Source organism: Triturus cristatus, chromosome 12, assembly GCF_964204655.1.
Source record: "Triturus cristatus chromosome 12, aTriCri1.1, whole genome shotgun sequence".
Taxonomy (NCBI): Eukaryota; Metazoa; Chordata; class Amphibia; order Caudata; family Salamandridae; genus Triturus; species Triturus cristatus.
Genome location: NC_140595.1, coordinates 276827151 through 276852292, shown reverse-complemented (window position 1 = coordinate 276852292; position 25142 = coordinate 276827151). Strand labels below are relative to the sequence as shown.

General features: G+C 43.4%; 1 protein-coding gene and 1 long non-coding RNA gene across 2 annotated transcripts in view; both read left to right on the top strand.

Annotated features, from left to right (window-relative positions):
* Window positions 1-25142, top strand: part of PCP4L1 (Purkinje cell protein 4 like 1) — a 285781-nt gene that overhangs the window by 8170 nt on the left and 252469 nt on the right. The gene's annotated exons all lie outside the window — the stretch shown is intronic.
* On the top strand, window positions 21794-22540 carry LOC146775851 (uncharacterized). The gene is made up of 3 exons (XR_014972343.1): window positions 21794-22073; window positions 22155-22264; window positions 22369-22540. It is a non-coding gene; the product is annotated as an uncharacterized LOC146775851 (long non-coding RNA).

The following is a 25142-nucleotide window of genomic DNA, read 5'->3' as shown; positions in this document are numbered from 1 at the left end:
GTAGATCTTGGCTCTAAAATGAATGGAGGAATGGTTTCTTGTTTGATGCATGTGTAACATAGGGCTTGGGCATCATCCTTCTTTGTCACTCTTTGGTATGGGAGTCACTATGGAATGTATTTCTCTCTATATGAGTGGTATATATATATATTCACTGAAAAAACCATAGGTTTCACACATGTTATAGTTAGCGGAAATTTTACTGATAAAAAACCAATGAAATTCCCCCGTTATAGTTAGTGCAGGCAACTATAACTCACGCGACCGCAATCCTCTGCTGATGCTAATACTGTATTTAGACACTTATTTGCCCATGTCTTCTTCCATACATTTTTAGCTATACATATATTACAAATATTTTTTTTTCATAAAGACACATATGTCATCAGCAGAAGATTGCGGTCGCGTGAGTTATAGTTGCCTGCACTAACTATAACGGGAGAATTTCATTGGGTTTTTATCAGTAAAATTTCCGCTAACTATAACATGTGTGAAACCTATGGTTTTTTCAGTGAATTTGCAAGGTTTTTTAAATGCTAATTCCTAACTATAACGTGTGTGAAACCTATGGTTTTTTCAGTGAATTTGTACGGTTTTTTAAATGCTAAGTTACTTTACGCCATTCGTGGCGTGCGCGCCCACTTAACGCAGTTCGTTCCGTGCGCGCACCGTGCGCGCACAGTGAGCTTCGCGCACCGTGCGCGCACAGTGAGCACGCGGTGCGCTTCGCGCACCGCGCGCCCACTTTACGCAGTTAGTGCCGTGCACGCACGGTGGGCCCGCGGTGCGCTACGCGCACCGCGTGCCCACGTTACGCTAGATGGGCCATGTACGCACGATGTGCTTCGCGCACCGTGCGCACATGGAGGACATATGATGCACTTCATTTTGAAAGGTAATATTTAAATTTTTCGCACCGGTTATAAGCCATGCACACGGGGTGGGGAGAGTGTGGATAATTTTTTTTTTTAATATTTTTTTTTTTAATATTTTAGTTTTTCACATCTCTATATATGCCATGCACAATTGGTGCCCTTCGGGCACCAATTGCACACGGGGTGGAAAGAAAGTGGATAATATTTTTGTTTTTATATTTTTTTACAGTACGCGTACGGTAAGCGTAATCGGCGAAATTAGCGAAAAAATAAAAATTCCGTTTTTGGCCTTGGGTGATCTTTGGGGACTCCCTCAACATGGCTATGTGTGTGGGAGCTGTCTAAACAGCCCCTTTACATGTTTTTGTGCTTTGTATTTTAATCATCACTCTCAGTGCGAGAGAGAAAATGGCGGCCGCCGCTTCCTGGTTTCGGCCGATTCGAATGTTTACTAAGATCTAAGAGCCAATCAGAATCGCGCTCGCGCACGCCACCGTACGCGTACGGTAAGCGTACCGTAAGCGCACCGTAAGCTGGCTCAGATATATATATTGATTTAAAGGCTATTTTCTCAGAATCTACAGAACAGATTTACACCAAACCTACAAAAGGCACTTCCTTGACCTGAGGACTACCTCTCTGCCAAATGTCTAGTAATTCTGTTCAGCCGTTCGGGCTGTAGCCCTGTCTAAAGGTCCTATGGAAAAATGCATGGGAAAAACGAGTTTTGGGACCCCCCTTTTATCTCAGCCCCCGCTTGACGAATCCCCCCGAGACTTTCAGGGTAGGAGCGGAGCGTAGCGCCCCACCTATTTTGAAAAATTCGCGAGGATTCGTCCACCGGCGCCAAAGTTATTCAAAATAGAATGTTGCGGATTTCCTATGGAAACGTGGTCCTAACTATAACTACCTACTGGCGACCGCCAGTAGGTAATATATATATGTGTATAGAGAGATAGATATCTCCCAGACACATACACCATCACAGAGTAGAATGGATTAATGGATTGGGTACAAGGGTTTCATTAAAGCTCATCTTTAGAGGTGTGGCGCAGCGGCCAGGGCGACTGACGCTGGACGCTGGGGATCACGGTTCGATCCCCGGCACTGGTGGCAGGTCAGCCCAGCACCATGTGACTCTGGGCAATAGCTCGCTTAATCTTCCCGACGGCCCCCAGCTCCGGGATGCCTACGGGTAGCTGTGCGCTTTACAAATACTGGATTTACATCTGAGTACCTTAAGTAAAATGATGGCAGAGCATGGACTATGTCAAAGCTGTGGTGAAAACTTTGCCCCACATTTAGTTAGGCCTTACAGCGATGCCAAGTGGTGCAAAGCTGCAGCTGCTGTTTGCTATCACACAGGAAAGGTTTCCTTCCTTCAGTGCAAATACAGATTGGCGTCAAAGGGGGATTACTGGAGCAGATGGGTGCAAACACCCAAAGATTTTGACGCAAAGCCCGATCTAACAGATAACCAGATTGGGCTTTAAATCTCAAACTGCCCCCTACTTGCAGCAGATGCGAACTAGGAGAAAGGAGTTTGTTTCCTTAAAAAACAATGTATTGCAGATGTGCTGTAGTCCACAGCGCACAATCAATGCATGGGAGCTTTCTGAGTTAGTCAGTCTATGCATAAAACGGGGTACTAGAAGGGCATGCTTCCAGTAGAGGTCCTATGCTAGACAGTGCACACTCACATCTGCCCCATGGTGCGCGGCTGTGCATTGCACAGGGCAGTGTGTTTGTGCAGCAGTGCAGGTGATTATAGCAGTGACTGGCCAATCATGAGAGAGAAGGTTCTCCGCCGTGTGTTTCCCCTGCACAACATGGCAGCACAGATCTGGATTCCGCCCTGCATTGTGTGGAAGTGTTTAAACCTGGAACATAGTTCTCACTAGCATGGCGGCTGACATTTCATGTTGGTCTCTTTTTCTGTACCAGAGTTTATATTTTGCCAAATAGAAGGCAGGGCAGAGAAGTCATTACAAATCGTAGTGTGGAATAGGTAGCTGTTTTGGCAATTTCATAATAAACTTTTTTATACCTCCGGGAAATCACCTGCCGAGCCATACTCTTGTAACTGGCAGGGAGGTGTCCATCCCAGCAGCCAGTGTCTGTAGTGCACCTATGTGGATCAGGAACGGCTAAAGATATCTTTATTTCCACTAGGCCTATAGGTCTTCTATTTGTGACCCTCAGCACTAAGCATTATGGGATTGGTGACCAGAATACCTCCTTTCATAATACGTCAGGAAGATGCCAGGCTTCATTCATTAATCCCACTTCACTCAGTGCACACTTAGCATACCATGCGTTTCGTTCTTTTGCCCTTAACTCTGCCCGAGTCTCCATACTATGTCACAGGCTTTGAGGGTGCCACGTGGCACTGTGTAAGTTAACGCTGCGCAATACACTCTCAACACACACATTCTGGTTGAAATAGTCGCACAAATGGGTGGGTGAGGAGATTTGCTCATATAGGGCCTTATTCACGAAGAACTGGAATAGTACAGCATCGCAAGTCATTTTGCTGCACTGCCCTACGCCAATATGAAAGGGCAATGTGCAACTCAGGCATGATTGTTTTTGTCCAGGAAGGGGCACTTCCTGCACAAAAACAATTGTTACGCCTCCCCCTGCAGAGGCGTATAGTTTTGATGCATTCCCAGGTTTGAAGATCCTTGTAAATCTGGGAATGTTTCAACATCCATGGGTGTTGCGTGGGAAAACCCACAGCAATGCGCATGAAACACCTCCTTGACGTTGAGTAAGGCCAAGCACCACTTTGCGCTGCCTTGCTGTACTCCATATCTATGAGGCCCTGCAGAGCCACGTAGGGTGGCTTTGCAGGGCCTCATAGATATGACTGAGGGGCCTGCACCACTGGAGCATCATAAAAGGTTATGTTTCGGTGGCGCAGTCCCATAGGGCCAGATGTACACAGGCCTTTTGCATTTCGTAATGGGCCAAATCACAATTTTGGCGTTTGGCCCATTAAGGAATGCAAAACAGCCTTTTCCTATGTACAAAGGCCTTTAGGGAATTGATAAATACGATTTCTACGCACCTGAAATTGCATTTTGTGATTCCCTAAATAGGAAATCGCAAATAGGGATTTCCAGTTTGTGATTTCTTAGCACACGTACAAAGCATTGCCTGAAAGCAGAATGGGCATTTAGGAAATGCAATTACTATCGACTCAAAGTCGATGGTAACCATGTGCAATTTTAAACAAGCATTGGCATAGCCAATAGGTCTCGCCTTTGGGACCTTATAAGTGTTTAGCCATGCAACAGTTGCATAACTAAATACTTATAAGGTCCCAAAAGCGAGACCTATTGGGTATGCAAAGCGGCTGTGCGGCCGCGAAAGTGAAAGGCCGCGAAAGTTAAAGTAATCACGGTGAAGCGCGGCGCGCGCGCCCGCGCACATGCACTGTAGCTCTAGGCTGGCCTGGTAGCACTTTTTGGAGCCCTCTCAATAAGTCTCGCCAGACCAGCGCATGCGCTGGGTCAGGCAAAACCTAAAAAGCACCCTAAGATGCATTTTTTGAAGTACAATAAAGTGCACGTACGGGCATTTGTGTGCTCTACATGTGCACTACTATTTTTGTGGTGCATTACGGGTGGCCTTATGCCCATAGCCCTCCTTGGTTTAACCTAATAGGAAATCGCTATTTTGGAACTGCAAAACCAGCCCATTATCACGAATTGCACGGGATTTCCTAATTGATATTTCTTAGTAGTTATACCTACTATGTAGGAATCGCTATTAGGAAATTGGCCATTTTATACTTATCATTTTGCATTTCCTAAATAGCGATTCCTATAGAGTCGCTATTTAGGAAATGCAAAAGTGCATTTTCATACATGTGGCTCATTGCAAGCAGAGGAACAACACATAGGGGCAGGTACTGTAGGGATTCCATGCTGCACACTTCGCTTCACTCGGACCATCTGCATTCTTTATATAAACTGTGGTCTACATTTCCATTCACTTTGATGACACCCATCCCATCGGGCACCACTGAAGGAGGCTGTTGTGGCATGTCGGGCGCAAGTGGCATAAAAATGATACATTTCAGCATACATCTGCAGATTCATTCCAGGCTTTACAGCTTCTCTTATCTAACCCTGTCCCACAATGTGATGCACAGGCTTCTGAGCTTCTACCTCAGTCGTAGGCGCTATGGAAGGCGCTGAGATAAATAGTCCTCGCGTGTGTAGCCTGCCGCTCAACTCATCTCTATCTGCTAAACTCTATTGTGTCCCCTTGGCTTGTCCCTCCTTTCGTTCTTCTAACCTGGACTCTCCTCCATGCATTACCTTGCACAGGACTTTAAGTCGGATGAAAAACTGGGGCGGTCTCTAAATGGGATGTAGGCTAATAAGCCTACCTAGGAATCCTTTCCAAGAAGTTTGGCCTATGTACTTAAGGGCATGGATGAAAATATTTAAACTAAAATCCTGTGCTTCCCATAGCATGCCCCCCAAAAGTATTTTTTGCTTCTATGTAAGCTTTTTACTTCTGCATACAGACATAACGACAGTGGACATACACCTAAAATAATCCAGAAACATTGGCTGTGCGCCAATGCTTATTATCTATATAAGATAAATGAGTAACACTGATTTTGATCAGAATCAAAAATATTTATCAATTCTGAAAATGCGAGTGTGTGTAAGGCTAGTGGTATTCGGAGTCTTAATCACTCCGTTCTTCCCTTCACTTCTCTTTCCTTTACAGGTTCTTTATTAGACACTTAAGGCCTTTTTCTCCCCACGTCTTTCTGAAGTCCTCCATCTGCATATCTCACACCTCAAGCCGTTCCTCTCTTGTACGCTCTCTACCTCCTTCGCGCACTTTCACATTCACCAATAATCTGTACGCTCTGCAGCGAGGCCAAGGATTGGATGAGCATGTATTCTGTACACATGACCCATTGAAAGGTAATGTGAGGAACTTGCACTACCTTCAGCCTGAACTCCAGAGCAGTCCCTTGTGACCTTCTTAAATAGCCACTGACAACCTGAGCTCACAAAGACACCAAGAGGCGTCTCATTTCACAGTACGCACTATGTAAGAGTAATGTGTGGGATGAAAAAAAGCCTACAGAAACACAACCTCCTAGAAAAAGCAAACACAAGATTAACTAATTCAGGTGAAATGTAAACAAGGGCTGCTTCACTGACATAGATTACTTGAACAGGTTTAAAGACATTGTTCAGCACTCAATCAGAATCTGTGCCTGTAAAATCAAGTACATGAACATAGGGCCCTATAGGGAGGGACCCGTCTCCATGTCAGTTTCTAAGCCCAGCGGGACCGATCCACTTAAACGCCTGTCTGTCCACAACAAAGGCTCGGGACTGCTGATGGCGAAGTCGAGGCTTTCAGGCATAAAATTGGGGGTTATTGCTTTACCCTTAGGAGGAGCATTTTTTTTCGTTAAGAAGAACAGTTTATATGAATAAAGGCACTAATAACCCTAGAAATCTTTACTTACAATGTGACTATCGAGCCATGCTGCTATTCATCAAACGAGAAAAATAAGGAACGTAAATGGAAGTCACTAAACCCTCTGCATTGAACCCCAGCTAAAAGTCTGTCCATCCATCCATTCATCCCTTCGAGTTTCCTTGCTTCCAGTATTCCACACCCTTAGCCTTATTACTTTTACAATCTTCCCTCCTTTGCTTCCAAAATCTTCCTTCTTCCTTTTTGTCGTTCTTTCCTTTACATACCTCCGTCCTTTACATGTTTCCTTTCTTCGATTCCTTTGCATCCCTCCTTCCCCCCATCCTACCCTCGATCCTGTCCTTTCCCTCTATTCTTTCAATTATCTGCCCGTTAATTACTTTCTCCTTCCTACCATTCCCATAAGTCCTTCCCCTTCCGTCCTCCTTTCATCCCTTCGGTCCTCCGCCCCCCCCCCCCCCCCTTCTCTTACACTCATCCTCCACTGGAACCGTATATAACACGTCATACTCTGTCGCGTGAAGCAAAATGACGGCCCCTCCCTGCAAAATGTGATCCGGGGCTCCGAGTCGCGCAGATATGCATTGGCCTTGGGCTGCATGGGGCCCCTACAGGATTGGTAGCCCTGAAGGGTTAGGGCCCCGGCGCCACACGGGACCACGTTACAGCGCCGGTCCTTCCGCCCGGCTCGCACCTCTGGAGGTTTCTTAGTTTCCGCCGGGAACGCGCTGTCCTTTGAACGCCCCGCCCCCGGCGGGATGTCGTTCCCAGCGTCGCTCCTGCAGGGGGTCGCTCCCATCGCTGCGGTCTCGTTTGCTGAAGTCCCTTCAGTTCCCAAGGAAGCAAATCTTAGAGCAACTGTTTCCACAAGCAACTGCTTCAAACCTGCTCCCCACTACCTCAGCTCCATATAAGGACACATCCACCGTCATGGAAAAACACATTTTTTCCATGGTCATACGAAAATACCAGTAGAAATACCAGAAGGCTTGTGGATGAAGTACGAGGAAGCGACAGGCATGTCCTCGTGGCTGTAAAATGCAAAGGGAACCGACCCCTTAGAAAACACGGCGATTTCCTGTCCGGCCAGTTCGCCTGGTAGTGTGAGGTAGAGTCAGCTCCCAGCAGCTGCCTCTGCTAGGCTGCTAGGGATAGCATAGTCAGCCACCTACACCTGCCTCCAAGTAGGGATGGGGCAGAGTCTAGTCAACGCCGGGGCCTGTGAAAGACGTAGGGGCATATTTATATGAAAATAGTGCAGCGCGGTGACGCAAGCAATTTTGCTGTGCAGATCTGCGCCACTTCCAAAACTCAGGGATGCGCCGTATTAACAAGAATACGGCTCATCCCTGTGCTTACCCCTGTGCCAATGTGAAACAAGCTGCCTAGCACCAACACAGGCCCCCCTGCACCGTGGTGCAAGGGGCCTGCATTGCAGGGAAGTTTGTGTAGGAAGGGACATTTTCCTGCACAAAAACAATATTGGCAGTTGGCTCCTTTTAGAGCGAAAATGCGGAGAAATAAAAGTATTTCTCCTCTTGCACCACATTAACACCTCCTTTTGAAAGGAGTTTGTTTTTGACACTACCCCAGGTTTACAGATCCTTGTAAATCTGGAGCACTGTCAGGAAGCCATGGGTGTTGCTGGGAACGCCCACAGGAACACCAATTGCACGCCCCTTTGGCATTGCAGAGGGCCATATTTACAAGTTGCATTAGGCCACACAAAATGGCTTAGCGCAGCCTTGTAAACATGGGCTGGCAGAGAGCGCCACTGGAGCGCTGGGGGCTTGTAAATATATCCCTTGAGACTGAGAGATGTGTTAGAATGAAACCACAGACCGCTAACTCTTGACCCTCCTCCTCATGGGAACAGTGCAGCCTGAACTGCCAAGCAGTGGCGGCTGGTGACATTTGAAAGTGGTGAGGCGTAAAACAATTGTAGTACTGTACTGTGGCGAGCGCAGCGAGCGAGCCCGAAGCACCTAAAGAGTGGGCAAATGGTGCATTTTCAAGCAAATTTGAGAAAGAGGTGACAACCAAGAAACAATGCCCATGATGGTGTGGGGCTCAGATGTATGGTGCAATCATTTCTCTGCCATGTGACTCTCACTCACCATCTCATTTCCTTTCTCGCCCACTTTCCTTTCTACTCCTATTTGCCACCTTCACCTTCTTTACCTTCATTCCTAGCTCCTTTTTGGGTGACCACCCTCTACTCTCCGTCTCTCAAACTCGTGTCCCGCTGTGCTTAGAGGCGCTTCCTTTCTACGCAGGGAGCTATCTTCTTTCCACTCGCACGCTTGCTTCCTCTGTTCTTTTCAAAGCTTTATTGTCCTGTCTCATTCCTGAGTATCAGTAATGAGCAACTTTAACAAACTATCACTTATGAAAAACACCTACATCATATCCTAGAGACATCGGAAACTACTGACCAATCGATATGCAACCTACTACATCAGCAGAATCCTGGAAAAAGATGTAACATTTGAAATCAATGTGTACAATTAAGCAAAAGCTAAGAGGACTGACCCCGCAGCCCGCCTCAAAAAAGAAATACAATGACATTGCGCACTCGGATCTGCGACTAAAATGTTTCATGCAAGAGTTACAATATCAAAATCAAATTCACAAAATGCTGCAGATGAAAACCTCGATTTTTAAAACAGATTTAATGTGGCAATTAAGTGGCGGTAAGTTGAGACACAAGGCAGAAGTCTTAAGTAGACAGGACTTACTTGGAAAGCACACGGAGAGGACCTTGAACAACCCTGTGCGGAAAATAGGTTTTTTGAGGGTGGGTCAAACAATTGTAAATTAAAAATGGCTCGTCACACACATAGAAACTGAATTTACAAAGAACATTAGAAACTATAAATGTAAAAGGCAGTGGGTGAGCGCATTGTAATACATTTTTTTTTTTGCAGAGTTTTATATAGCGCGATCTTGACCCAAATCCAATCAGGTATCAGAGCGCTTTACATAGCACCAGTTACGTTACATGAGGACACACGTTAATTTTATTTTTTTGTTTGGCACAGGGAGATTAAGTGATTTGCCCAGAATCACAGGATGTTCAGCGTCATTACCGAGACTCGAACTCGCTTCCTCAGGTCCGAGGTCGAGCGCCCTAGCCGTTAGGCCAACTCCTCTCCCCTAATATATAACGTTTTAAATGCAGACTTTCAGGTGAGGTCTCTCTGCGCTGTTGATTTGTGTTCTGTTGAGAGGCACTATTTTAGGGTGCGGAGTACTTGTTTTAACACAGCGCCCTTATTAGATTTAGTCCTATCAAGGTTTTCGTACTGTGGAGATTTTACAATAGAGATTTTATCTCTGTTTGTAAGGTGGAAAACCCCACGAGTTCCCTTTACATGTTGAACGAAGTGTCGCACACAATGTCAAACTAACGCATCACAGGAATGGTCTTCGAAATGACGCGTATAAGGGGCAGAAATGTAAATAAACACCAGGAGTGAAAAAACGGGGTACGTGGGCATCAGTGTTTGCCCATATCGACAGGATCGACCTACAGAGCCAGATAGTAAGGTCACCGGGACTCTTAAAGAAATCGATTCTCCCAAAGCGGCCTCTGACTGAGACCCGCAAAGTTTAGAGTCCCTCTCTGGAAAGGCCCCTCTGCATTCCTTGCTGCTTTACTGGGTTTAGGAGTTGTGTGTGCGTCCTTCAGTTACTGCCCGGGGTTATTTATCTGTAATTCCAGCGCCCGTCCAGGGGTAGACGCGGTGGGGATGGGGGGAGGGATTTAATTAAAAAATAAAATAAAACTTACCATCCCGCGCCACCTCAGCTTCTCGATGGGTCCGACTCCCGCCGTCCTGCGTTTTCGAATTCCATTTCCTGCAGCTCTCATCTTGATCATCATGAAAGGCAGCCTCCCTCCCTACCCTCCGCCAATCACAATGCTGCAATGGCAGCGTTGTGATTGGTGAGACGCAGGGGAGAGCGCCCCAACCGGGCCATTTTCTCTATGTAGGCTGCCTACATAGAGAAAAAGGGGAAGTGGGCGGTCCTGCTCAAGGGAAGGGGGGGGGGGGAGTGGCTTGCACACTGTTGTGTATACTGACTGTTTGGTCGGCCCCAGTGTCATTGTATCAGGGATGGAAGGTGGAGGACATAAATAATTTGCTCATCCTGCAAAAAACTTTCAGTCTTGTGCTTAGGGTTCCCAGCTGACCGGATTTCTGCCGGTATTTTGATGTCCTAGCTGGTATAAAAATAAGCAATATCACCTAACACTGGTATTGTTATCACTTTTCTCTGCATACTTCTAACAGCAAATATAAATAGAAAGCACTTTTAAATGTGTTCTAGGGCTGCATTAAAGATCCATGCCTAATAATTAGATGAAACAAAGACCGAAAAGTATTGCTACAGATGAATACATTCCATTTTATTTACTGCTCTATTTAGAGTCAAGGTGAGACATTTGCAGCCTCTTTAAACAACAACAAATGGCCGGTATTTTTCTTTTGGGTTCGTGGTATCCCTATTCGTGAGATGCCTTAAATGCATTCTTGCACAGTGGCAGTAAAAATAAAATCCAAATGTAAGAAATAGGCAGATTGGGGACCCAGGGGGTGCTGGAACCAGTGAAAAAAAAAAAAGCCTTCTTAACCAGTTCACAAAAAGCATGTAAATGGTATTTTAAAGACCTGTGAAAAACTCCGGTTTCGCTGAGATAAGACTTGACATTACCCAACTGATGCCACTGAAGGAAGTGACCCGATTAGGGCCACTTGGGTCACTCGCGACCACCTCTCAGCCTTCCATACAGACGAAGAGTCGGTCGGACAGTAGAGAATACAAGCCAACTATATTTTATTCAAGTACACTTGAGTGGAGTCCAGTCTGTCCAGGGATTGCTGCAGAGGGACTGTCCTTAGCATGCATGGTGATACATTATGTACAGTTCAGAACCAACAAGGACACACCCTGACTGGAAATTTCCAGTTGGTATCTGGTGAACAAAGGAGATACAGAAGGATGAGTCTCGATCCTGAGACCGGGCACATGCTATCTCAGCGCCAAGGTCACTCTGCCTGCACCCGCCACTCTAAGGGTGGGAGCAGGCCTATCTAGTGGTAAAGGTATGTACAGACAAGGACAGTTTATTCATTAGTACAGCGAAGCTCAACCTTGGAGAAACGGTAGTTGCAATTCCAGATCAAGGTAATATTGTTAGTAATACGTCTCCTGATCGCTGCATGATCACTTAAATATCAGTTTTAAATATATTTTGGAAACTCAGGCAATTTTCTCCAAATTTCAGCTTCAAGTTCTGAAAAACACACATTTTCGTCTCAAAAAGAAATTTTAAAATTTTCGCTTCCAAATATTAATTCAACCAAGCAAAAGCTTCAAGATTCCACACAGGAGAGCTTCTTATAGGTAGCCGGAAGAATACCAGTAGATCACAAGCTACTCATTGGAGAACCCTGGCCTAAGAAATGGATCTCATCCTCAGCCCCCTTGCTGTATCAATCCAGAAACGGTATCCACCCTCTGGTACTCTTAACCTTGTCACGAGGGCCAGTCCCATGGGCAATATGAAAATAATATATTCAAATTTCTTTCCATGAACCTCTACCTTTCTCCTTCCTGGTTACCCTGTACTCAGTTTCAATGTTGCTTCACAGTTTACTGGAATAGGGAAATTACTTCTGCATTGCTGTTATTGTACAAAGGGCGCTAACGCCCATCTTGGTGAGAACAGCACTATATGAAGTCATTAAATAAGTAACTGACTTATGTCATGCCTTAAGTGTACTTTCTACGTAGTTGCTTTCTGCACCAAACCTATGCGTCTCCTGATACACATAACTGACATGGACCCTTCACCTCTATATGTGCACTGTACAGAAGACAAGCATCTTGTTACTGTACTGCGACATATTTCATGCCTTCGGTAGGGTGATGAAAACACAGATAAGGGATCAGGAAACATAAGTGGGCCTTAGTCCACAGAGGCAAGCAGGAAATACCTGACACAGTGGAAGACAAGATGAACCGGTTTCTAGACAACCTTTACACCGATGTTACAGGGAAACATGAAAATGTAGGGGTCAGTTCATCCCTGGAATTATGTGCGATTCCTGATATTTTTCAAAAATTTGAACTACATAATTTTGAATATCTTTTATTTGCAGGAGACTGACTTAGGTAGAAAATATCTGGCTGAAAGCACATTTCTGCTTGAACGAGTTTCCTGGTGGTATATCACAAGACTTCTTTGTTGCAAAGTCACACAAGATACTGACAAACTACATTTTGCTCTGAAACTGTAATTTTGCAAACCTTTCATGAAATTTCATTTAAAGGATGCAATTTTGGTCACCCCTGCTTAGTAGTAGCTGATGTTCTTCTACTACTTGAAAGGGAAGGAGGTCTGTTCTAGTCATTAAGCCTCAGAAAAACTGGACACAACATTGGATGCCTTAAATCCCAACCGATAAAATGTAGCAGTTGACACCTGCCTTGTAGTGGAACATAGATGCTCAGGAGATGTGTTGAGGTTAATGAGATGCAAGTGATAGGAGTGGATTAGACAGATCATCTGGAGATTGAAAGGAAGTGATGTCATGACTGACGTTGGCATCAGAAGGACTTACAGTGGGCTGAATTCTATAAGCACATAAGAGGAGGAGAAGGAATGAAGGATGCTGAACTGACTCTGCTGCATGAGCAAGTCAGAAGGATGTTTTCGCTACTTATATTAAAGAGGGAAACTAGAGCCTAGGTACAGAGGGCGACAACCCAAGGAAAGCAAAGGTTAATCCCCTGGACGCATTTCTAAAAATATAATTCTATAGTGAGGCCAGCAGTTTTGTGTTTCAAAACCTACATTTTGGACAAATAGATTTATTTTGTAGCCAAGAATCACGTTACAGAACAACGTACGCTGATCTCATGTGACCTCAATGGAAGACTGCTGCACCGATGAGGCTAACCTCCTGCTTAGCCCAATGCCATTAGAATGCTTCAGAAGACCACCCCACAGACACACACTGTGCATGACAGCTCTAATGCATGCAGTGAGACAAATAAGGGCAATCTCTTCAAGGCTGCATCTTCAAGAATTGTAACAGGCTGGTTTCCCCTAATTCTTGATCGCAATGGAAACTGCCTAATCCTAGCCATCTTCTTCGCGCCTCCTATTGCGTCCTTAGTCCAGTCTCTCATGTAGTTCTCTTACGTGCCATTATCAGTAAAGCTCCCATAGATTCCTCATCCATTTGTGACTCAGTCACGTCAAAACAGTAGTGCTGAAAATTACAACATTCCCAATGACACCTCCATCTTACCTGTGGTGGCCAAGACTTTCGAAAAGGCAGGAACCTGGCAATCATGTTTGGCAATGAGTTTACCCTCACACCATGGCTTCTTCCAGTCCACACACGTGAAACAACAGCTGAATATGCTCAAGCAGGTACTACCAATGTTGAACGCCAAACACCAACCTGAGTCTATGAGATCTTCGATCGTCTTCAGGCGTGATTATTGTAGCCTCCTACATTTGGGCTTGCACAGCTCACCAACATAAATTCTTCAAAGTCAACAAGGGTATGCCGGAACCTATAAAGACAAAAAAACATATCCTGTGAATTCTCATCACTGCACCAACTGTGGGTCAAGGGCCTAATATTTAATGCTAGACTGTGCAGTGCTCCTAAAACACTCTGATATAAGGGCCTGAAATACAGAAACTGACCACTCTAAAACGTCATCTAGAGGCAAGCCTGGAGGAAGGTGATCCGTCCTCCTGAGTTACCATACTTTTGACCAACTTGCACCGGACCCACAGATCTCAACAAAGTTATTACTTGTTCAAGGAGAACTTGAAAACATATGTGGTGCTGCCGGCAGGCCGAGGCAGGGTTGCTGATCACTCTCGCAAGGAAGCAGCCCTGCTCGGCTAGTATTCTAGCTTCAATTACCTCCACCATGTGGACCACCCTCATGGAGATTACTCTTCGCTGACGAAAGACGAGACCACCAAGGAGCACAACAATGCAGAGTTGAAAAATACATACATGTGTCAAAAGCTAGATTGCAACGGAGTTGTCATGTGTCTTTAACAGCGGCAACTGGTGAACACTAGATTGCATGTGTACACTATAGACCACTACAGTGCATGATTTGCATCTAGCCAACTGAAGCATGTTAACTATTCATTATCCATGGAGCCTCCTATGGCACATACAAGGCCCAAGGGTGCAGAGTGCCTCACATTGAGAGCTTTCTATTACCAGTGATAAAGTGTAACATCAAAATGATACGACATACGGAGGCCTGGTGGGAGCGAGTGATATTTGGAAAGCGGAAATAGCGGGAACGAGTGATATTTGGAAAGTGGATATATGGTTGGAGTGAGTGATATAAGGAAAGTAGATGTATGGTGGGAGAGAGTGATATATGGAAAGTGGATAAATGGTGGGAGTGAGTGATATATGGAAAGTGGATATATGGTGGGAGCGAGTGATATATGGAAAGTGGATTCATGGCGGGAGCGAGTGATATATGGAAAGTGGATTCATGGTGGGAGCGAGTGATATAAGGAGAGTGGATATATGGTGGGAGCGAGTGATATATGGAAAGTGGATTTATGGTGGGCGCGAGTGATATATGGAGAGTGGATATATGGTGGGAGCGAGGAATATACGGAGAGTGGATATATGGTGTAAAATGGTGTTAGTGTCATGTAATTATTGCTCCTAGGTACATAGAGAGAGACACTGCATAAAAAGGACACCTGAAGCCAGGAGAAGGTATGGAGGCTTATGTACAGCATAGGTAAAGCTGCATTTTCGAGAGGAGGGATAATGAGAGGGATGGTCTAAATGTACAGGGGTTGATCTAAATAGCAGCTTTCATCTTGTGGGGGAGTGTGGAGAGAGGAGTGTGGCAGTGGTTTAAGATGAGGTTGGAAAAGATGGATTGCGGCGGTGGCGGTGAACACGTGCTGAACGAGCTTTAATCCAGATCTGAAAACAGGAAGAGAAAGATCGATGCTGGGAACGGGGAAACATATTTCAGATTTTAGGGGCGGTGTTACAAGAGATGATGAGTAGACACACGTGCAGATCACTTGAGGCAGCCAGGCACATATGTTGAAATGTGCAGATGTGAGTCGGTGCCGCACCATGAACTTGATTCTTTTCAGCTCTGTTCTTTGCTAGTTCATCATGGTCCAACTGACAGACACCGCAACCATGAGCAGACATGACCTCATGACAAGGAAGTGGCCAAGTAGACATCAGCCGGCCAGAGAGAGATTCAGACACAGTACAGTCTTTTTCCAAAGCAGGGCTTTCCAGGAGAGGCCCCCAGAGATTGTAAATTTAAAGATGAAGTAAAGAGCAACTTGTGCATAGGCGGGCCATTTGTAGGGTGCTTCTACCTTTCGTACAGTGAAAAGTTCATTCCTCATAGTGATCAGCGTAGCTAGCACATACATCCACACAGATGATGCAATCCATAGTACACAATACCAACCACAACCTCACAATAACCACAGATCCCCAGGACTCAAGCATCCAGCACTATAATGTGTAGACAGGCCGTGGAAGCCACGTGGGACCATGTCAATGCCCGTAACATATGGTCCTTCCAATGGTCAATTGAATGGTCTCCAAGACACTTTACCTCCCCTTAAGGAACTGTAATTCTGGGCAGGGGGGATATAGTGATCTCGCCTGGTAGAAGAAATACTGTCGCTCCCCATACTGTCCTGTCACCAATGTTCTTATTAGAAGAAAGTGCTGCTGTCAGGCAGGTGATTAGAGGCTGCTTTCAGTTTCCCTGCTTGCAAAAGATGAAATACATGCCCAAAGATGAGAGGGTATGCTGCCAAGATTCAAATAGATGGTGACAGCAGCGGCTGTTTATTTTCAGAGCTTTTGTGCACGGTCTGACAGGAAACCTTTGACTAGTGCACAAAAACAACAAGTGCTGGTAAAGCCAATAAGTCCAGGTTTAATATGCTAACTAACACGTGCGGTATTTGCATATCAGACGTAGAGGAGGGAGCCAGCAGGAGCAGACATAGAGAGCAGTAGTTGTAAATTAGTCCCTCATGCTGTTCCATGAAAGCATCTGAGGTGAGCCGAAAGGATACATCCAAACAGCCAATAGCATGGGGCGCTAGATGAACGTGTCACTGGGCTTAGCCAAATCTTTATTGACAATGCTTCCCGCCAGTGGCTGAAAGAGGCTGGTCGAACTACGTCAATTGAGTTGAGAGGGCGGACCCAAAGCCTACTACTCGTCTATCGCAGGTGATCGGGCGCCTTGGCGGCTGCACGGTCATGACAAAACCCCGACCTGAAATTTAAAAAAAACGCAAATTTAAAATTTCAAAATACTTCTCCGTCTGCGTCTGTTTGAATAGCAAACTATGTCCGTCGAAACAAGTGCTATTTAGAACCGCCACTCTAATTTAAATGTTATTTTGGTAATTGCATAGACCTCACATTTATTACCAGGGGAGTGTACTGCAAGGTTAATGTAACTTTCCACAGTATTTTTTTGATATACAGCAACTGATGCCGTCCTCTTTCATTCTGTATTTTTTAAATATAGCTCCTTTTCACAATTCCTTGTCTCTTTATATCTTTGTTTACATAACTACACATTACATATCAGATTGAATTTAACAAGAAAAAAAATGTCGACATGTAGCACAATCGTTAGCAATGCAATCTTGTTTTGTGTGTGTTCTAGGAATATACATTATTCTCTGCATTTTCTTAGCTTTGATGTTTCCTTCCTTTGGTGTCAGGGTTTCTCTTTATTTAGTTTTGCCACATTCGACCTTCTGTTCGCCTCTCACTACGTTGTGGTCTGCTCTGCTGTTTGCACTGTAATAATTTTGACTACATCGTCTCTTTTTCTAGGGTGTAGTGTTTATATCGTCATAGTTCACTATGTAATTTGCTGTATTTATTGGTCTTCACATTGATTGGGTTTTCGTACTGTATCTGATACATGTAAACATGTCAAGCTTGTTATTATCCGGATTACAAACAATTGGGCGTACTTTAGTCCATATATAAGGCCCCTGCTTACATTTGAAAAAAATGTCAACACTTTTATTTAAACATTATTAGCACTCCCTAAAAGTGTCTATCACATTAGAAACATTACTCCATCGCATTACATTTCTTTAACTTGTTGTTGTAAACATTATGTCAGTCTGACTGGCAGCTCAACTGAATGAACACATGGTTTTTGGGTGATTTGACGGTAGTCGAGTTGTGGTCTGTGGTTGTGATTTGAGTTTGAGGTGGTTAGACCACAAATCATCCTGATGCAGCTCGCAAATAAAAAAAAAATGTTTGTTTACGTGTAAGTTTGAAAAGGCAAACCTAGAGCTCGAAGCAGCCTTGGATCAACTTGAATCACCTGCACGGAGTGTAGTAAGTTTTACATTAAAACACATATTTACAATGGTTTCACGTGTGAGAGGTTTGATTTCTGGTGCGAACAAAGGGGCATATTTGCAACAGGCAGTGATAGTTATCGCTGACCTTGTATACCGCATTTTTTTCTATCGCTGCAATATTTCGCCAGGCTAGCGTTGTGTTAACAATGCTTAGCGCCATGGCGATGTATATTCCAGCGATAGCGCACTTTTCCATGGAACATCGCTGGTTTTCCAGCGATGTTCCATGTAAACGGTGATATGGTTGATGATACGACCCTGTGGTCGTATCACATGAATCCACCTCCCATGTTGGGTATGCCTTAGTCAGGAATTTAACAGACGTTAAATTCCTGCGTTAAAGCATACTTAGCGCGAATAAAAGAATCGCTTCCCCGCATTGTAAATATCGCAAAGCTGCCTTCGCGATATTTACCCATGTTGTTTCCACAGACACTCTCAAAAAAGAGAGTTTCCCAGGGACCAGAAAGGACTGGGTGTCAGATATTTATCAAAAAAGATTCCTTTCTGTGTATTACTCTTTTAGTTGGTGACCATGAGGCCTACACATTTAGATCAATAACCTTTGATTTTTGACTGTGACACTGGACAAATATTATTACTCCAGACTAGAATATACTTTTTGTTACTCTCAAAATTTATTTTTCATAGGAAAACACTTATATTCAATAAAATCATATTTTAAAATTGCATTCAATATATACTCTGATTGGGTGCTCTGGTACAATCTTATATATGCTATCTAACAATTCCGTATTACGGTATCTATCTCAGAGTCACACACAGTTCAAATCATGTACTTTCAAAATTGCAAATTAAATACTACACAAATACATTTCATATGCTTTAAAAAGTCCCACTGTCGACGCGTTTCGGTGCATAGGTTACAATAGTAGCACCTTCCTCAGGACGGACGAAAATTTAAAACCAAAGTTTTGTTCTTCTTTCTAAAAAAGAGAATGCATATAATTAATACCATTTCCCTATGGAGAGTTGATTCTAGTTCTGGGCTATGCTGTTAGTGTCACTATTACATGTTGTCTGTCCTTACTTTAAGTGTAGGGGTTGAAGTCCTTCTGTAGGTGTTCAGGACAACTTTATCACCTCTCAACTTTTGTGATTTTAGACCACTTGCCTCATAGTCAGTGGAGTCATAGAATTCTACAAAAAGAGCATGGAGTTATTTCACCATACTTTTTGAGCCTATTAGCCTATTCTCATGCTGTTAAGCAAAACACTTACTTTTAAAAAGTCACGTTGACACATGTTCAATGGTGTCTTAAAGCAGGTACGTCTTTCGATATGCACCGCCTGTATTCAGTTGTTTAGCTGTGCCTGTAAGGTACATAGATAATGCTATATACTTCAAATAATGATGTCATGGCACTGGTGTTTATTCTCAACAAATACATCCATATACCTACCAATAGGTTTTTCGCCTAATGTTTAAGTTCAGGCTGTCCTTCCCTGCACCTTTTCAAGTGGTGTCCTGATACCTGTACTGGAATAACATGACGTTCAATTTAAGTGTACAGTTATCCATAGATCATGGCTTTAGACATCTACCTATCTCCTACTCCTTCTAAATTAGAAAGGGGTTCAGTACATACGTAAAACGTAAACAGAGAGAACAGTTTTATATGTCCAAATTTAAATCTTATTATCTAGGACTTAACGGTCGAGAGGAATGGGACAGAATGATTAGATAGTGCCGCAGATTTCTGCCCCACCACATCCAAGAAATACAGGATAGTAATATGAAAGTCTGTAATCATCTCCCTAATAAATATCAGGAGTAACACGACTCAAATTAAGGTTGGCCCCAATGGGGAGAAATAAGCAAGTATAGGCAATGAAAATGGTATTATGTATTTAGGATGGCATTGTAGCTATAATGCAAGTATTTTCTGTAAAGACTATGCAAAAGAATCATGTTGTATTGGACATTGTTAACTAAAAAGCACAATGCAGGTATACCCAATGTAACACGGTGACTGTTCTATTTTATTTTTATAACTGAATAAAGCAGACATGCAGTGTAGAAGATGTCCAATAGCAAGGTTGAACTTTATACCCATTCATTTTACGGTAACTGTTTTTTTCTTGTTGTATAGAAGAATACACAAATGATATGAAATGTAGTATATGGTGAATAGCAATAGTGAACCGTATGATATTTGGTGTGGAGTATAAATAGTTTTGACCTACGACGATAGGGTGGGATAAGGGGACCCACCTCACAATAAGAAATGTGTGAAAATTGGCATGCCCTACAGGTTTATTGAAATATGTGACCATGGAACCACCAGCCGAGTAGAGGAGTAACAGTTGAGCACAGAATGAGGCAGTTAATGAGCATTGCATCCTAGTACTTCTGTGCACAAAGAGAACTATGGCATAATACCAAGATGCCAGTTGCAAATCAATTAAACAGTATCTTGTGTAATTAGAGAGACTAATACTCAAATTCTGTGAAACATAGGGCTGGGGACCAATTCAGTGACCGTGTAGTTCCTTAACAATGCAGCATAGCGAACTGCAAAAATGGTGTGAATTTAATGTGAACTTGTAACCAGCAAGGTAGAAATATTAACCTGGATAAATTCGAAAATCAACAACCAGGGGGACCGGGGATTGAACCCGTGGTTCTGTAGTTCGCAAACTAGACTAAAAAACTACAAAAATGGCGGCCGAAAATGATCGAAATTCGGTCTGAACAAACTGGTGTGCCCAGGAGGAAGTTTACAATATCAAAATAAGATGGGATATTGTTATAAATAAATTAGAAATAATACAAGTCACCAGCTGAAAATTCGGCAAATATGGATAAATTCGAAAATCAGTAACCAGGGGGACCAGGGATCGAACCCGTGGTTCTGTAGTTCGCAAATAAGACTTAAAAACTACGAAAATGGCGGCCGAAAACGATCGAAACTCGGTCTGAACAAACCGGTGTGCCCAGGAGGAAGTTTACAATATTAAAAGAAAAGGGGACAGTGTTATAAATAAATTAGAAATAATAATAGTCACCAGCTTAAAATTCGGCAAACAGGAGGACCCGGGATTGAACCCATGGACCTGTAGTCCTTAAAGGATTGATGCAAAAAACTACTAAAATGGCGCCGATAGACGGCTACCTTAATTGAATGTTAAATACCAATTTGGCAGGTAATAGGCATCCAATTAAGTATGCCTAGGGGTATTTAAAGCCTGCACAAACGACTGCATTCACCAGTTGCGGTGGAAGCAGGACGTTGTGACAAGCAGGCTCGCCGATTTTTAAAGGTAAGGACCGCTTTGTTGCAAACTAGATGGATAGAAGACTTGAGTAAGCATTGGGCACTCGAATGTATGTAAAGTGAGGGAGAGAATCTTTTCTCCTATGCAGGATTCCAAGAATGAAATCCTAGGAAAGGGGGAAAGTTGTGGTACTCCTTTTCTGAAGACCATAGTCTATCAGCTTGCATTAAGCAAGTGCTCTAGGGAAGGTCATTAAGCAAGTGCTCTAGGGAGGGGCTGCTTGTGACAATCGCTTTTAACGCTGTAGCACTGCAAAGTGAACAGCGCACGGTTTCTGTTAGTTACCTTTGATTAAGAAATATTAAAGTACACCTCAGCACTGCTTTAAAACAGCATAAGTGACAATGAGAGTAGAGGACATACTTGTAATTAGCAAATTTGGCAAAATCTGGGGAATGCGATAAGAAGATTCTTCTATGCGAGGATCTAAATAAAACCTCCTCCAATATGACTTTTAATACACAGGTTGGGAGTAAAAGTAAAAACACCCCCAAGAAAACCTACAGTGTGGCTGACAGCGCTTAAAGAAAAGAAGACAGCGTTGTCAAGATTCAGGCTGCCACAAGATATTGCAGGCTCTAACTGGTATGTACTGAACCCCTTTCTAATTTAGAAGGAGTAGGAGATAGGTAGATGTCTAAAGCCATGATCTATGGATAACTGTACACTTAAATTGAACGTCATGTTATTCCGGTACAGGTATCAGGACACCACTTGAAAAGGTGCAGGGAAGGACAGCCTGAACTTAAACATTAGGCGAAAAACCTATTGGTAGGTATATGGATGTATTTGTTGAGAATAAACACCAGTGCCATGACATCATTATTTGAAGTATATAGCATTATCTATGTACCTTACAGGCACAGCTAAACAACTGAATACAGGCGGTGCATATCGAAAGACGTACCTGCTTTAAGACACCATTGAACATGTGTCAACGTGACTTTTTAAAAGTAAGTGTTTTGCTTAACAGCATGAGAATAGGCTAATAGGCTCAAAAAGTATGGTGAAATAACTCCATGCTCTTTTTGTAGAATTCTATGACTCCACTGACTATGAGGCAAGTGGTCTAAAATCACAAAAGTTGAGAGGTGATAAAGTTGTCCTGAACACCCACTGAAGGACTTCAACCCCTACACTTAAAGTAAGGGCAGACAACATGTAATAGTGACACTAACAGCATAGCCCAGAACTAGAATCAACTCTCCATAGGGAAATGGTATTAATTATATGCATTCTCTTTTTTAGAAAGAAGAACAAAACTTTGGTTTTAAATTTTCGTCCGTCCTGAGGAAGGTGCTACTATTGTAACCTATGCACCGAAACGCGTCGACAGTGGGACTTTTTAAAGCATATGAAATGTATTTGTGTAGTATTTAATTTGCAATTTTGAAAGTACATGATTTGAACTGTGTGTGACTCTGAGATAGATACCGTAATACGGAATTGTTAGATAGCATATATAAGATTGTACCAGAGCACCCAATCAGAGTATATATTGAATGCAATTTTAAAATATGATTTTATTGAATATAAGTGTTTTCCTATGAAAAATAAATTTTGAGAGTAACAAAAAGTATATTCTAGTCTGGAGTAATAATATTTGTCCAGTGTCACAGTCAAAAATCAAAGGTTATTGATCTAAATGTGTAGGCCTCATGGTCACCAACTAAAAGAGTAATACACAGAAAGGAATCTTTTTTGATAAATAAGTTTCCACAGACACGCCTACTTTGCATCTCATTAGCGATGCGAAGTTAGGCGTGCTGGAAACGGGAGCAAAATCAGCAAAACACGTGATAGCGTGTCTTTGCTGATAAGGAGATAAAATTATCGCCGCTTTTCGGTCAAAAACGGCCGCAAAAGCGGCGATAATTTTTTATCACCGCATTGTTAATATGCCCCAAAATCTCTAGATTTCCCATCTGAGACTGGATGGTTCCTGCAAACCAAGAAAACGTTAATTCAACGACTCCTACCAATGTCTCTGAGTGTTGTCTGTCCTGAAAATTACACATGGTGCATCCTTCAAGCGGGCTGAATGTGGGCAAGGTATTTACCGCACATAATAAACAACTTCATTTTTAGAAATGAAATGTAAAGCCATTTGACATTCATTATTTCTTGTTCATTTTGGTCATTTCAATATTTTGAGTGAAACTTATTTTAATGTTCTTCATTTTTGCACAGGACTTAATAACCTAGTTTAAGGTCTAGATTTCCCTTAAGCTCATGTGCAATATCTTGCAGGTCAATCCCTCGAATGAAGTATTAAGTCAGCAGTCCTGTATCAAAGTCTTAGGGCTTCATTTAGAGTTTGGCAAGCGGAACACACGGTCATAAACGTGACCATTGTCCTGTCTGCCATATTCCAGATTCATTATAACCCGTGGCATTTTAATATGGTGTACGGTAGGTGCTCAACGCCCATGGGGCTAAAAGGGCTTCAACCCCCTCCCCTTCCCCCCCCTCGTGTGTGGCAGCCCAGGCGGATACAGCTTCCCGGGCACACACACAGCCACACCTGAGTACTGCACAAGTCTTTAAAAGACCATTTGCTTGTTAACGAGGCTTTGTTGTGTTTTCACCCCTTAGAGCCCCTGCATCTCCACTCTGCCTATTGCTGGAAGAATTAGCCCCCCCACCAATTCTTTTCTTAGCCCCACCCAAAATTTGGCTCTAGTTGCACCTCTGGCGTACGGCATCATCCCATCCCTTAACACGGCAACCATTTTAAAAGGATAAGAAACGTACATTTTTGTGCTTCAAGATGGCCATCGTGTTGCGTGACACGATGTGATGCACGTTGCATTGAACGCGCATGGCAGCAACCATCTTGGAAACATTGTTTTCTATATTTTTAATATGGTCAGCATTAGCAAAGCTTGTACCAGTTGCTACCATGCCCCTGGCTTGTAAGTGCAGGGAAGTAAGGGATTAAGTAGTAAACATAATGTAAAAAAGGAGGCACAGAAACGTGCAGCATAACATCCAGCGATTACTCTCTGGTGCCTAGAATTCCTATGTACAGGAGAGACTTGGTGATCCATGGAGCAGCACCTCATTGATGTGACAAGTGTGGAGAAACAAGACAAGGTGAGTGAGGGGAGAGCAAGGAGCAGCATAGGGGCACACTCTAAAGAAAAGGAGGAAGGAAAAGGAACAGTCACAAGTCATGCACTCCCATAGAGTGCTAGCCAAAAACTAAAATTAAAAAAAACGGAATTCATTTACATCAGCAGTGAAAGGTACACCTTAACAATTAAAAGAAAAGGAAAAAAACCTAGTCTGTAGGAGCTGGACAAACACAGAATAGAGAGGAAAGCCATCAACAAGAACAAGGAACTGAGATAGACAATAAAACCCTCTAATCCTCAGCAAGGGTTTTACACAAAGCCCACTTCGAGTAGTACTGTATACAACGCTCTCTGCCGCGACAGCTGAAGCTGGCTGTCAGTGGCAGAACCACAGAAAGAGGTTGGACCAAATACCTGCAACTTGTACGGTGTATGTACAGCTGCCAATATATATACATATTTTATTGTGTGCTTGCAATATTATACGGTGCTATATGGCACAAAACACTTTTTCATAGCACAGTGGGTGGTTACATGAAGAAACATGGGAGGGCTTAGCGTCCTGGCGGGTCAGGCCCTGTGATGCTTTAGTCTACGCAACTTTAAATATAAAAGCTTGACGGGGAGGAGTCATTCAGAATAAAATGGTTGATCACTTTTAGGCATTTTGTTTGGCCGAGAGTACGGGACCCTTGAGATGGAGTCGATAAAACCACTGGGGCTAGTGCTTATTTTGTAAAAAAAATATATAATTACAAATATAAGCAAATGGAACGAAAACGCGCTGCCAGCACTGACAAATGCTCAGTTTGCCGAATGCCAAGGTATGTATCTTTCTTCCACCACCCTACATTTCCTGTCTCTCCGTCTCACTGTTAGAGGTTCTTGCTCACCCCTGCTTTCTCCCTTTGTCTCTATTTTTCTACTTTTCATTTGGACTCCTTT